General features: G+C 35.1%; 1 protein-coding gene and 1 pseudogene across 2 annotated transcripts in view; both read right to left on the bottom strand.

Moving 5' to 3' along the window:
* LOC146533280 (inactive dipeptidyl peptidase 10) overlaps nucleotides 1–12128 on the bottom strand; it is a 240748-nt gene that overhangs the window by 160810 nt on the left and 67810 nt on the right. The window lies entirely within an intron of this gene.
* Nucleotides 728–1556, bottom strand: LOC146533282 (uncharacterized; annotated as a pseudogene).

Here is a 12128-nt window from a genome sequence, read left to right as displayed (position 1 = left end):
TATGCAGAAGATGCTATTCTAGTCCTGAAACAATCCAACACATTACCGGAGCCTGCAAAACCATAGTACAAACCGATTACAAACATAGACATGATCAGGTCGCAATTATTCATCAACACTTAGCATTTAAACATTCTCTCATCACACAAGCACAAAAAACTCCCTATTACAAATATTCACCTCAGGCTATTTTAGAATCTACAAATTTTAAGCTGTATTGGGATCGTACAATCATCACAGATAAAACCGTACACTACAATAGACCGGATATTTTACTTCATGATAAAGTAAAAAATTCTGTATACTTGATAGACATAGCCATTCCAAATACACACAATCTTGCATCCACTTTTTCGAACAAAATAGATAAGTATACAGATTTAACCATAGAGCTCAAAAGTCAATGGAAAGTCCAATCCGTCACTACAGTACCAATAGTTCTTTCAACAACCGGAGTAGTACCTCATACGCTACACACGAGTCTGGAAACTTTGGGTATTCACCGGTTAAGTTATATTCTTTTACAGAAAGCCGCAATCTTAAATACGTGCCGTATAGTTAGGAAGTTTTTATCATCAAATAATTAACTTATTATCAGAATTCCTTACTAGTAATAATTATCGCAGAAAATCTCCACCCAAACATTGCTTGGCTATATGCTCGCAATTTTTTGGTTAACGTACCCCAATGATTTGGGAGAACAAAAATGGTAAAACTATAATAATAATAATAATAAATCTTTATTTCGGACATCCATAATCCATATAACATTTTGTTAGTATACATTTGCTTAATCTACGTTAGTAATTGATATTATTTATTATTTATAATTTTGTTTGTATTAACATGGATATTATTCCAGTGCCTCCATAGTGGGCCTTCCATTTTACATGCCAATGTGCTGAGGAGAGTGTTAGTGCTGCTCGTGATTCTACCTATTATAGAAGCGACTGATTGCGTAAAAATCATCAACACCTGCCTCTGCAAACATCGTTGACGCACTGCAATGACGAGGCCTCCCCAGCACCGCCCTCAGCACATTGTTGTACTGGACACGCAGAGCGTTGTAGCTGCGCCGCGTAAAGTTAAACCACAGGCTGCAAGTGTAAAAAGATTGGCAGTAGGCTCGAAATAGGGCCAACTTTACTTGTAATGTACAATGTGTGAATCTACGCGCTAACATGTTTCCTCTAACTGACAACGCCCTGCGCTCCCGCTCCATATCATTATCGTCAATCAGGCGTTCGGTTACAATGTGGCCGAGGTATTTGTACTCAGGTACTTGTATAAGCGGAACACCATTTAATTCGAAATTTGGCTTATAATTAGTATTTTTGATATTTCCTCTAAACAAAAGAAAGACGCTCTTTTTACTATTGTACCTGAGCCCATTCACCTCCGCCCATTCTTCACAAATTTTCAGTAATCTTTTAAGCCCACTGACTGACGGACTCAATAAAACCATATCATCTGCATAACTTATATTGTTCATGGAAATGCCATCGACTGAACACCCTACTCCAGCTCTGTTCAGTTTCTCAATTAATGTACAAATTAAATAGCCTAGGTGATGTAAGGCCCCCCTGTCTTACCCCACACTTCAATTTGTACGGGTCACTAAACGCATTACCCCACTTAACTATATTTGTCTGATTATTATACCAATATTGAAATATTTAATATGAAATATTAAGTGAGGATTTAGACTAGAGCGTGATTTCAACTTCTTCCACAGTATCTCATATGACACGAGGTCGAATGCTTTAGACAGGTCCAAAAAACAGGCAAATACTGGCGTTTTCCGCTCAGTATAGTACAGAACTGTCTGCTTGAGGCACAATATCGCACTTTCAGTTGAAAGTTTAGGCCTAAAACCAAATTGTGCATCGTTTAATTCAAGTGTTTTATTTAAACGAGCATCAAGCAGACCGTCCAGCACCTTAGCAGTGATTGTGGCCAAAGATATCGGCCTGTAATTCGCCCTGTCTGCCGCGTCACCTGTTCTATTTTTCATAATAGGTACTACAACTGTCCGTAACATATCATCTGGGAGATATCTATGTCTACAGCAGAGATTATATAATAACTTGAGGACACTGGGGAGATGTACACCAGCGTACCTCAAATGCTCTATACTCAAGCCATCGTGACCTGGTGATTTTCCCCTTTTAGTACCCTGCAATACTTTATTAATCTCATTAAGAGTAAAAATAAACAAGTCTTTATCACTGTTCACGATGTCTTTAGGGTCACTCTTACATAAGACATTATTTGGTTTTATTGCAAATTCATTCCTAAACATATTCGCTATATTTTTAAAGCCACTAACTCCCCCCACCTCCACGGCCCGACTCGGCCGTGCATTCAGTCCATTAGTAAACCGCCAAAATTTACCGAAGTTCTTAGTTTGATATGCTGTTGCCAGTATATCCATTTTAATTTGCTGTTCTTTATCCTGACACCATTTAAGTTTATTTTTAAAGGCCTTACGCGCGTTTTGCATTTTTTCATATAACATTCCATAGGTTGGCTTTCCCACCCATACCCAAGACTGAAAGCATTGCCGAGCCGCTACATGAAATGGTCTTACATGTTTATTCCACCCTGTAACATATTTTTAAATAAAATCAAGTAAATTCAATATAAACCATTATATTATATTTAATAACTGTCCAAATTGTATGGGCTGGATTCCCGCAAGATTGCCTCTCTGTTCATTTCTGATGAGAGCGTCTATTAATAGTGGTCACTATTAATCAAAGGGACGTGATTAGTTTAGGAAAGCAGCTATTACAGTATCATTTATCATTTAGTAGGTGTGTACACGTAGCCATGTAACGAGGGTAGGTACAAGCGAGTGACTGTAAGCCCGATGGTCGTAAGTTTGATACCCATCCGGTTCCCGGGGATATGGAATATTTCCTCGCTTTGGTAACAAGGTAAAGAAGGACGTTAAGTCCTGCCACTCAACCCGTGATTCAAGTGATTCGAGATTTTGAATGAGAGTGAGCAAAGTGTTTCAGTGGGAACAGACTGTTAATAATCGGAAGGTAAATCCGTCTCTGAAAGAATGGATAAGCTTTAATCACCTCATAGTATACATATTGGATGCTTAGAATAAAATCAAATCTATAAAGCTTTACACAGCAGGGTAGGCAGAGTGAACCTAGTGTTAAGACCCTCCATTCCCCACCTTTTGCCGAATTTTGGAGGCATTGCGTGTTGAGTGGCGGAACTCAACGCCACTCTTCTGCCTCGACACCAGAGTGAAGAAATGAGAATATAAATTAAAATGATCATTTCATTCCCTCGAATGGGGGTCGAACCCAAAATCACTTGCGTTTTCAGTCCCACTTTGTACCCCTGCGTCACTTCTGGCCTCATTATATACATAGCACCAAATAAATATCTTATTAAATTAAAAAAGCAACCAATCACATCTAGTTGTAGTAATCAATCAAAAATATCATATTTATTACATCTCTCCCCCCTCTCCCCGTTCGACCCCTGAACACCCCGGGGGTTATATTTGATATTAAAAAGTAACCTTTTTTTCGTGTAATAGTGAATACAATAAAGAAAAGTATATTATATCTCATCGCTCAAAGGTCAGTCCTTAAATGTAACGCGTTACAATAACAGTATTGTAGTTTGTATGTAACTTTTCCCATTTCGTTGCGTTATGTATGGGAAAGTTATCCAAGACTTTGAAAAGGGGACCTGTTGAAGTTTATTTATGCTAATAACATAAATATGAAGAGCACATTGATTGAACTAACGTTAATCTCTAAACGACTTGTCCGAATTGAACCATTATTTTTGTTAGACTCATTAGTCCATTTATTAAGGGATTTTATATATGCTACATTGCAAACCTATTTACATACCAGAATATTCTATAGAAAACAATCAGAGCGAGGTATTAGATTTTGCTTTCCTTAGCTTCACCTGTATCTCACATCAAGCAAGATGGCTAAGGTGCTTTATGTAAGACGGAACGATTGTAGGTTTAACAATTAATTTTTATCGTTCTGGTAACAAGAAAAGGCACGACATTGAGTTCTACCTAAGTAGCACTCGGTAAGAAACGGAGTGTATTATCACTAGTTTCCTAATGCCTATCCCGCTCAAACCACCGTGCAAGATTCGGGAGACGAATCGTATAGCTACAAATGTATAAATAAAGATAATGATACTCAATTTCCAATTCAAATCAATAGTTTCTCAGATTTGTGTCATAAATCAAACCCTTTATTATTTACCCCATTCAACCCCCTTTATTAACCCCTGACAAAGATTTGTACACATAACCATCGTGATGACTGACTGCGTCATGACAGCGTCATATATTTTTATTTTAATGGAAAAAGACAAGGCAAGTGAGCGTACGGGTCACCTGATGGTAAGTGATCGCCGCCGCCCACGACCCCGTGTTACACCAGGGGGGAGACAGGTGCGTTGTCGGCTTTTAATATTATAATAAAATGTCTTTTTTTCACTCTAAACTAACAATCCGTTCTGGCTTGTTTGGTGTGTAAATACGGTTTTTTCAAACAAACATGTGACGACGCGGCTCCAGCGGTGGCGCCTCATTGAGTTCCACCTCTCTACACGCAATTCCTCTAAAATAGGTTGGACACTGCCTGTCGTACTACATGCGACAGCGTGAAGCTCGTATAAGTGTATTCGACATTTGAAATAACTCGAACACTGGCAATTGGGTTAAATTGAACTTTGAAGATTTAATCCACTCTTACTAACATAGCAGATATAATAAAACAAAAGTATGACAATTTTGAACTAAATGAGCAACAGCTCTGATAGTTGGCCGTGTTATAAATAATGATTAATTAATTCGGAAAAATCCAAAATAATTGATAGCTAAATAGAAAAAAAAAACAATATCTTTGATCATAAATAAACAGCTAAATGTATAAAAACAACCACATAAATAACAAATCTCCATACAGATTATTTTTTTTTTTTGTGTATGTATTTGGAAGTGGTAATAAAATTCGTAGCAAAGCGTAGCACCCACCTACGCAATATGTTAGTTGGTTACGGTATACGTAGGCCAATTGTAACAAATGACCAATAAATTTTGAGTATCGCTAAATTAAATGTTTGGAAAGTAAAATATAATATTTTTATTGCCTAAAATAAATTGCGTATAAATTAGGGCAAAGGGAGCAGAGAGAGAGATACTCTAATAAATAATTTACACTCCTAGTGGCAATCGAACACAACCAGTTTGCAGTTCCCCAGATCAGGAATATGAAACATATTGTAAAATGTTTTTATTTTTAAACTTAATATTATTTGTTTAACTTAAAAGATATGTGCTAAATTTACAAAAAAAATGTAAAATTTTTTGGAAGCTAACAAAGTCATCATTACAAGGATCAAATTATATCGAGCAGTGAAAAACTAATGAAAACATAAAATATGTATATAATAAATATTCTAAATGTTCTAATATTTTGCATATATTATTACATGTACATTTTTTTCAAACAAAAATTTCGAATATGCTTTTGTATTGAAAAACAGTGTGGAATACAGTGCGAATAATAGTTTCACGCTGTGGAATGTACAAAGAATGGTAGACAGAGGGAACCTGGCAATCTAATGTTAAGGACTTCCTTTAAGACACTCCTATTCGGACTTGTGACACAAAAAAATTACGGCAGTTAGCCAATCTATAAAAGGCGAGGGTTCATATCCAGCATCATAAAACTTTTACTTGAAATCTTAATATGTAAATACAAAGCTCTTTAACCCTTAACTTGGTAAGGTACATTAGACTGTACATACATTTCAAAAAAAATTTACTGGTTAAATAATAATATTTTTTTGTTTTGTTTTTATTAAAAATATTACTAAATAATTTAAAATTAGTAGAAAAATATTTTCGTTGTTGCAACACTGAACAACACATGTCAAATTCAAAATGGCTTCGAAACAACAAAGTGTTGGCGGGACCCGGGTAAGTTTTTGCGTTATAAATTACTTTTTAGCTCAAAAACTAATAAAAAAGGGTGTGTTATTTGATCTAAAAACTATGTATTACTCAAAAAGTGGTTTTATGCGTTACTGTCTCAATTTTTATGGCCGATTTTGGTTGAAACAAATGTATGTACACTGCACTGCACGTTGCCAATAACGCACTAAAATACTAAAAATGAATACTATGGTAACCACGCTGTACATTGCTAAGTTTACACAGTTTTTGTTTTTCAACGAATCGGCAGTTTTTGTTTATTTATTTTTTTACCTTCTCATAAAAACTGTCTGCTTTGAACTTTTTTTTTTCTTTTTCCGCCTGCAGAACTTACAACTAACTCGCGCCCATAAGATCTTGGCTTTGGTACCCGCTCAAAACGCATGATCTGACGATAGTTCCACATCTGATGAGGAAGCAAATGCTTATATACCGACTTCACCAGATACCTCTGATCCACCTTCAATAGCATCATCACTAGAAGCCCTTAATTTGCTTGATACTTCAACTGACTCCAACAACGAACAGCATGATATACCCATTACTTTACCACTCACACCAACATTTGATGAAGTTTTTCCATCGCCGAATACAAGTAACTACAATGTTATACCCACATTGAACTCCATCCAATCTTTGCCATCTCCTTCTGTTGAACTATCATCTCCCCAGCCTAGCACCAGCGGACAGCAGTTACTACTTACCAGGTCCAAGCGTAAAAAGACAACAAAGACTGTAGTGACCAAAAAAGTAAAGGTTCAGAAATTCGCCCTAAATTATCAATGGTCAAAAGCAGTATTTCGTCACAATGTATCTCTTGAAGAAAACTTATACAATCTCCATCAAACACAAATAGAGACAGTACTGGATTATTTTTATTTCTTTTTTTCTCCTGACTTAATTACTGACATTGTTTATAATACAAATTTATATGCAGTTGAACAACTAGGTCGATCTATTCAGCTGACAGAAGATGAGATTAAAAGCTTCCTGGCCATTCAAATCATGATGGGTATAGTACAGATGCCAGCTTATACTGACTATTGGGCAAGAAAAACAAGATACCCTCTCATTGCTGATCTTATGCCTCTCAAAAAGTATCAACAAATACGTCGATATATTCATTTTGTTGATAATACTTTGGAAGATTCAAACCGTTATTTCAAGATTCGCCCCCTAATGGAGAAAATACGCAAAAATTTTCTGAAAATTGAAGAAGAAGGAAAATATTCCATTGACGAGATGATGATACCTTATAAAGGTCGTAAAGCAGGTAAACGAAAGCAGTACGTAAAAATGAAACCTAAGAAATGGGGGTTTAAGAATTTTGTCCGTGCGGGTGTTTCGGGTATCATCTACGATTTTATTCTGTATGGTGGCGACGATACCTTTCGTGGACTGACTTTTTCAGAGAAAGAAGCTACAATTGGTTTAGGAGGTATGGTAGTGCTTGCATTGTGTCAAACTATAAAGAAAAAGCCGGCCATTGTGTATGCTGATAACTTTTTTATGTCGCCTGAACTAACATATATTCTGCGGGAAGAATACGGGATCCTTAGTCTAGGAACAATAAGGACTAATCGTCTCAGAGGCTGTCAAGAGTTATTGCCAACTGACAAACAATTAAAAAAGAAGAAACGCGGTTCTAGCGCCCAGGTGGTTTGCAATAAGAATAAGTTGGCAGTCGTAAAGTGGAACGACAATAAAGTGGTTACACTTATTAGCACCTACATAGACTCGTACCCCTTAGAAACAATCAAACGATACGATAAGGATGAGAAAAAGAAAGTAGATGTAGAATGTCCTCAAGTGGTCAAACATTACAACAAACATATGGGAGGGGTCGATTTAGCAGATATGTTGATATCGTTATATAGAACTCCCTTCAAAAGTCACCGTTGGTACTTGGGAATATTTTCACAGCTTGTTGATATGTGTATAAATAACGCTTGGCTCCTACATAGAAGAGATGGGAAGAAGACTTCATTGAAAGATTTCAGATTTGAATTGTTTGATGAGTTGTCTAAGTCTAATAGAATAGGAACAAACCAAAACGTTACAGACGATATAGGCGAGAATCTGAAAATCCATAAACCAGTCTCAGTCCGACCAACTGATAGCGTCAGATTTGATAACACAGGTCATCTTCCAGAAGCAGGTAATGAAACAATGCGTTGCAAATATTGTAAGAGTGGAAGAACATCTGTCTACTGTATAAAATGTAACGTACATTTGTGTTTTGTTGTGGGAAAAATAAAACGTAATTGCTTTCGTAATTTTCACCTAAAATAATAAAGAATAATTTAAATATTTCCTCTTTTTTTTTAAATAAATTTATAATAACCTGAATAATGTAATAAAAACAATGTCCTTGGTAGTGTACACCAAAATGTACAAACAATTTATTTATAATATTTCTGTAAAATTGGCAGTGTACATTGTGATGTACTTAAGTTTTCTCGAAACCTAGGATACCTAGATTTTTATTTTTATTTTTCTCAAGTTGTCCATTCATAAATTAAACAAAATTTATCAATAATTTCCTTTTTTTTCATATTTTTAGTTCTTGCCAAGTAAAGGGTTAAGCGTATATGGTATATAGAAGCTGACCTGCAAAAGGCTATTCGAAAGCTTTTAACATATGAAAAAGTTTGTACAGTACATGTACACTGAAAAATCTTCAGAAAAACCGCATATAGCGCAACCCTTTGTTAGAGTCAGATGAATGCGGACGATGTATTGTCTTTGCCTGTATTCAGCTTTTGTCGAACTTTTTGTACGAAAAAGAATGGTAGTGAGATTAATTTTCTATATAAATTAGGATATTTTTATCATGAAACTAGAAAATAAACAAGGTGCCTTGATATGCGTACATAGATTTTTTTATCTTCACGCTGTCTCCCACATAGCACATAGCAGGGCAGGCGGAGGGAACCTAGTGTTAAGACATTCAACACTTCGTTCCCCATTTTTCACCAAACTCAACGTCGCGCTTTTGCCTTGACACCAGAGCGAGGAAATTAAAATATGAAATATAGGAATCGAATCCACAACCTGTCGTGTTCACAGTGTGCTTCTGCAACACGACTAGCCTCTATACTGTACTATATATCCTCATGCTTTTTACGTGAGCTTCCTCCATTATTTTTGATACTGTGTTTTCGAAGGTTAACCGAGGTCTCCTCCTTTTTGTATGTTTAGTGTAATATATTCCAAATCTGTACACCTGATTGGAAGGTATCTAGTGTGTAGTGTTGTTATTGAGTGATACATGTCACTTATTGTAAGTAGTAAGTCCGAGTACGTTGGAAACATATGAACGGTATGTCGTTTTATTGTGTTTATTTTAAAAATGTTAACCGCTTCTATTTTCTAACAATATGTATATAGCAATTATTAAAATTAACATTAAGACGTGTGGAATTACAACTGACGACTTATAAATTAAACCAAACAAAGAAATACCATCGAAAACAAAATGATATAAACAATGCCTTATTTAAAAAGAAATTTCGTTAAAACTACAATTTATCTCAATCACAATATCTATATCTAGCTTAAATGCTTCATTAAAAGCTGGAAACTATGAATAGTTCAGTCCGCGCCCCGGAAATACGTCATTAGGCGGTCGGTGGTGGCCGACGCACTTCCGCCTCCATTCACGCCCCGTCACGTGACTCTGTTGACTGTATAATGAAGTGCTAATACATTATAGAAAGGTTGTCAGTTTGAATACTAAGCAGAGATTTTTGTTATTTTGTAATATTGTGATTATTTGTTGTAAGTTGCGTATCTTTTATAGCTTCACACTGTTTCCCGCATATAGAAGGTTTTCGAAACATTGCACGTTGAATGTCGGAACTCAACGCAATGCTGTGTCTTAAGTTTCTTAATTGGGTAAATCAAAATAATATAAATATATAATATCAACATCGAAGGAAATAGAAGCCACAACCACTGCGTTTATCAATCCACACACTACAATGACCTCAAATTACCAAATAATAAATGATTGAATACAGATTTAGAATGTTTTCTAAAACAAATAAAAGGACCAGAAAAGGCTTAGGAGTTGGACAAACTCTTTATTAATCTAACAATTACTTGTTAAATAATAAAATTCATTTTAATTTGCTTAGCAAATTATATTTAATTTATTACTTTTATTAAGAATTTTCCATTTACAAGATATTTAACAGAGTTATTTCTTATATAGAATATAGAAAAAAATACCGTAATAATATTTTAATTAACTCTACAAGAAAATCCATTTTCTCTAATATTTATATTTACAAAGAACAAAAGGCGAAATGAGCAAGTTCTGTTGAACATTGGTTTAGCCGCCGGCGTCGTGATCCTAATGGCAGGTTGTAACTCATTAACATTATATTGTAACTTTATTTGATATTCATTTCATAATAATTAATAAATATCTTATTTCAGTTTTTTTAACACATGTTTAAAAATCTCTCGTGACACAGTAGAGTCGTTTCTAAGTGAACGACATGGCTGTATTATTATATTAATCCATTCCTTAGGAAAGATCATTTTTTTAAAGCTTTTTATTTTTTTAACGACCACCAAATACGCCATAAAGCTCTTCTACATATCTTCACTGTTTATTTTCCAAACAGCTTTATAACGACAACATTAACGTCGACGAAGTCCCAAGAAATATTCATTAAAAACCTTAAAAAATATATGGAAGGCTTCTGTTTTGATCATCCAAAGTCAGTTTACCCAAAAACAAGAGCTTTCGGCAATATTTCACAAAGCTCTCAAGCCGGAGCTGGAGCTGAAGTAAAGTACTATGTGGAACTGAAACTGCGACGCAGTGTAGTTTTTAACGCGCACTCATCCATTACTGAAAGTAGGACACCCTGAACCACAGTCTAATAGCTCACCTTCTTCTTTACCTTATTTATTACCTATAGTAACCTGTATTTTTAATTGAAGTTGTTTTTTGGGTAGACATACCAAAGTGAGAGGCCATGAGGTTAATAAAAATATTAAAGTTAATTTATATTTATTGTAAGCGCGACGGTTTTAGGGTTCGATTTTAATTTAGCGAAACAAGTTATTTGCATTTCCTCGCTCTGGTGACAAGACATAGTGCTCTATCACTCCACACGCAATGTCTTACAAACATAATGACAGTTTTGTTATATAAGTAGGTATATATTATGTAGTTTATATATGTATTTCAGCATGTTTTATTCCGTTCCAGTGACTGCAGGGGAACAGAACTCAATTATATCGCAGTATTCGTTTTGCGTGCAAGGTGTTAGAATACGTGAAGTTTCCTTATAAATTTTCTATTCTTGGAGAAACTTCAACAGATGTAAGTAAAGTTTGAATACTTATGTGTATATAATAATTATGTGTACAATGCTTGTTAAAGTTTTCATATAGTTTTTTATAAACCAGAAACGTGACGCAGGGAACAATTGTGGGACTGTTCAATTTCATTTCAATTCAATTTGCTAAGATCCAAATCCTTCAGAATTCAGTGGAAAGTGAAGAACTCAGAAGTGTTTTCTCTGTCTATCTATGTAGCAATAAAAAAATATGTATTAAGAAAATCCGTGTTTCTTCTAATTTAGGTAGTTAACTACTCTGTGGTAAAGCAATGCAAAGTGTTTTAATACTTCAAAACCCATTACTTCCAACGCTCGAACGCTTTAGAGAGATACGAGTATATATTGTCGTTTAACTGGATGTCATTTTAATTTGACTATTCTGAAACCGCGGTTGGTTGTACTTGAGACTAGTATCGTACCCTGACTTTAATCTGGTACGGAGATGACTGTTTTCATTGTAATTTATTATTTTTTAGAGTGTATAATATTATATAACGATGTTTGGGCGTTATTTATTTTCAAATTTCCATTAAACCTACGCCAGCGAAGCTTTTTAACGAAGTTGAAGTCGAAAAGTTCTATATAAATTAAAGTATGACAGCTCGCTTAGCAAAAAATACTGGGCTTTTCGGTATTTTGACACTTGTTTTTGTTTTCCGTTGATAACAGTTGGAACGGTTTCAAAGGGATCTTCAAAGAGATTATAAGTTATAATATATTTGCGGCGCATTGGCACAAGCATGTTACTGTAGACGATTCCCACTCGC

Source organism: Heliconius melpomene, chromosome 12, assembly GCF_056956725.1.
Source record: "Heliconius melpomene rosina isolate 202511_hmr_F chromosome 12, ASM5695672v1, whole genome shotgun sequence".
NCBI classification, from domain to species: Eukaryota; Metazoa; Arthropoda; class Insecta; order Lepidoptera; family Nymphalidae; genus Heliconius; species Heliconius melpomene.
This window is presented reverse-complemented; position numbering and strand designations above follow the sequence as displayed.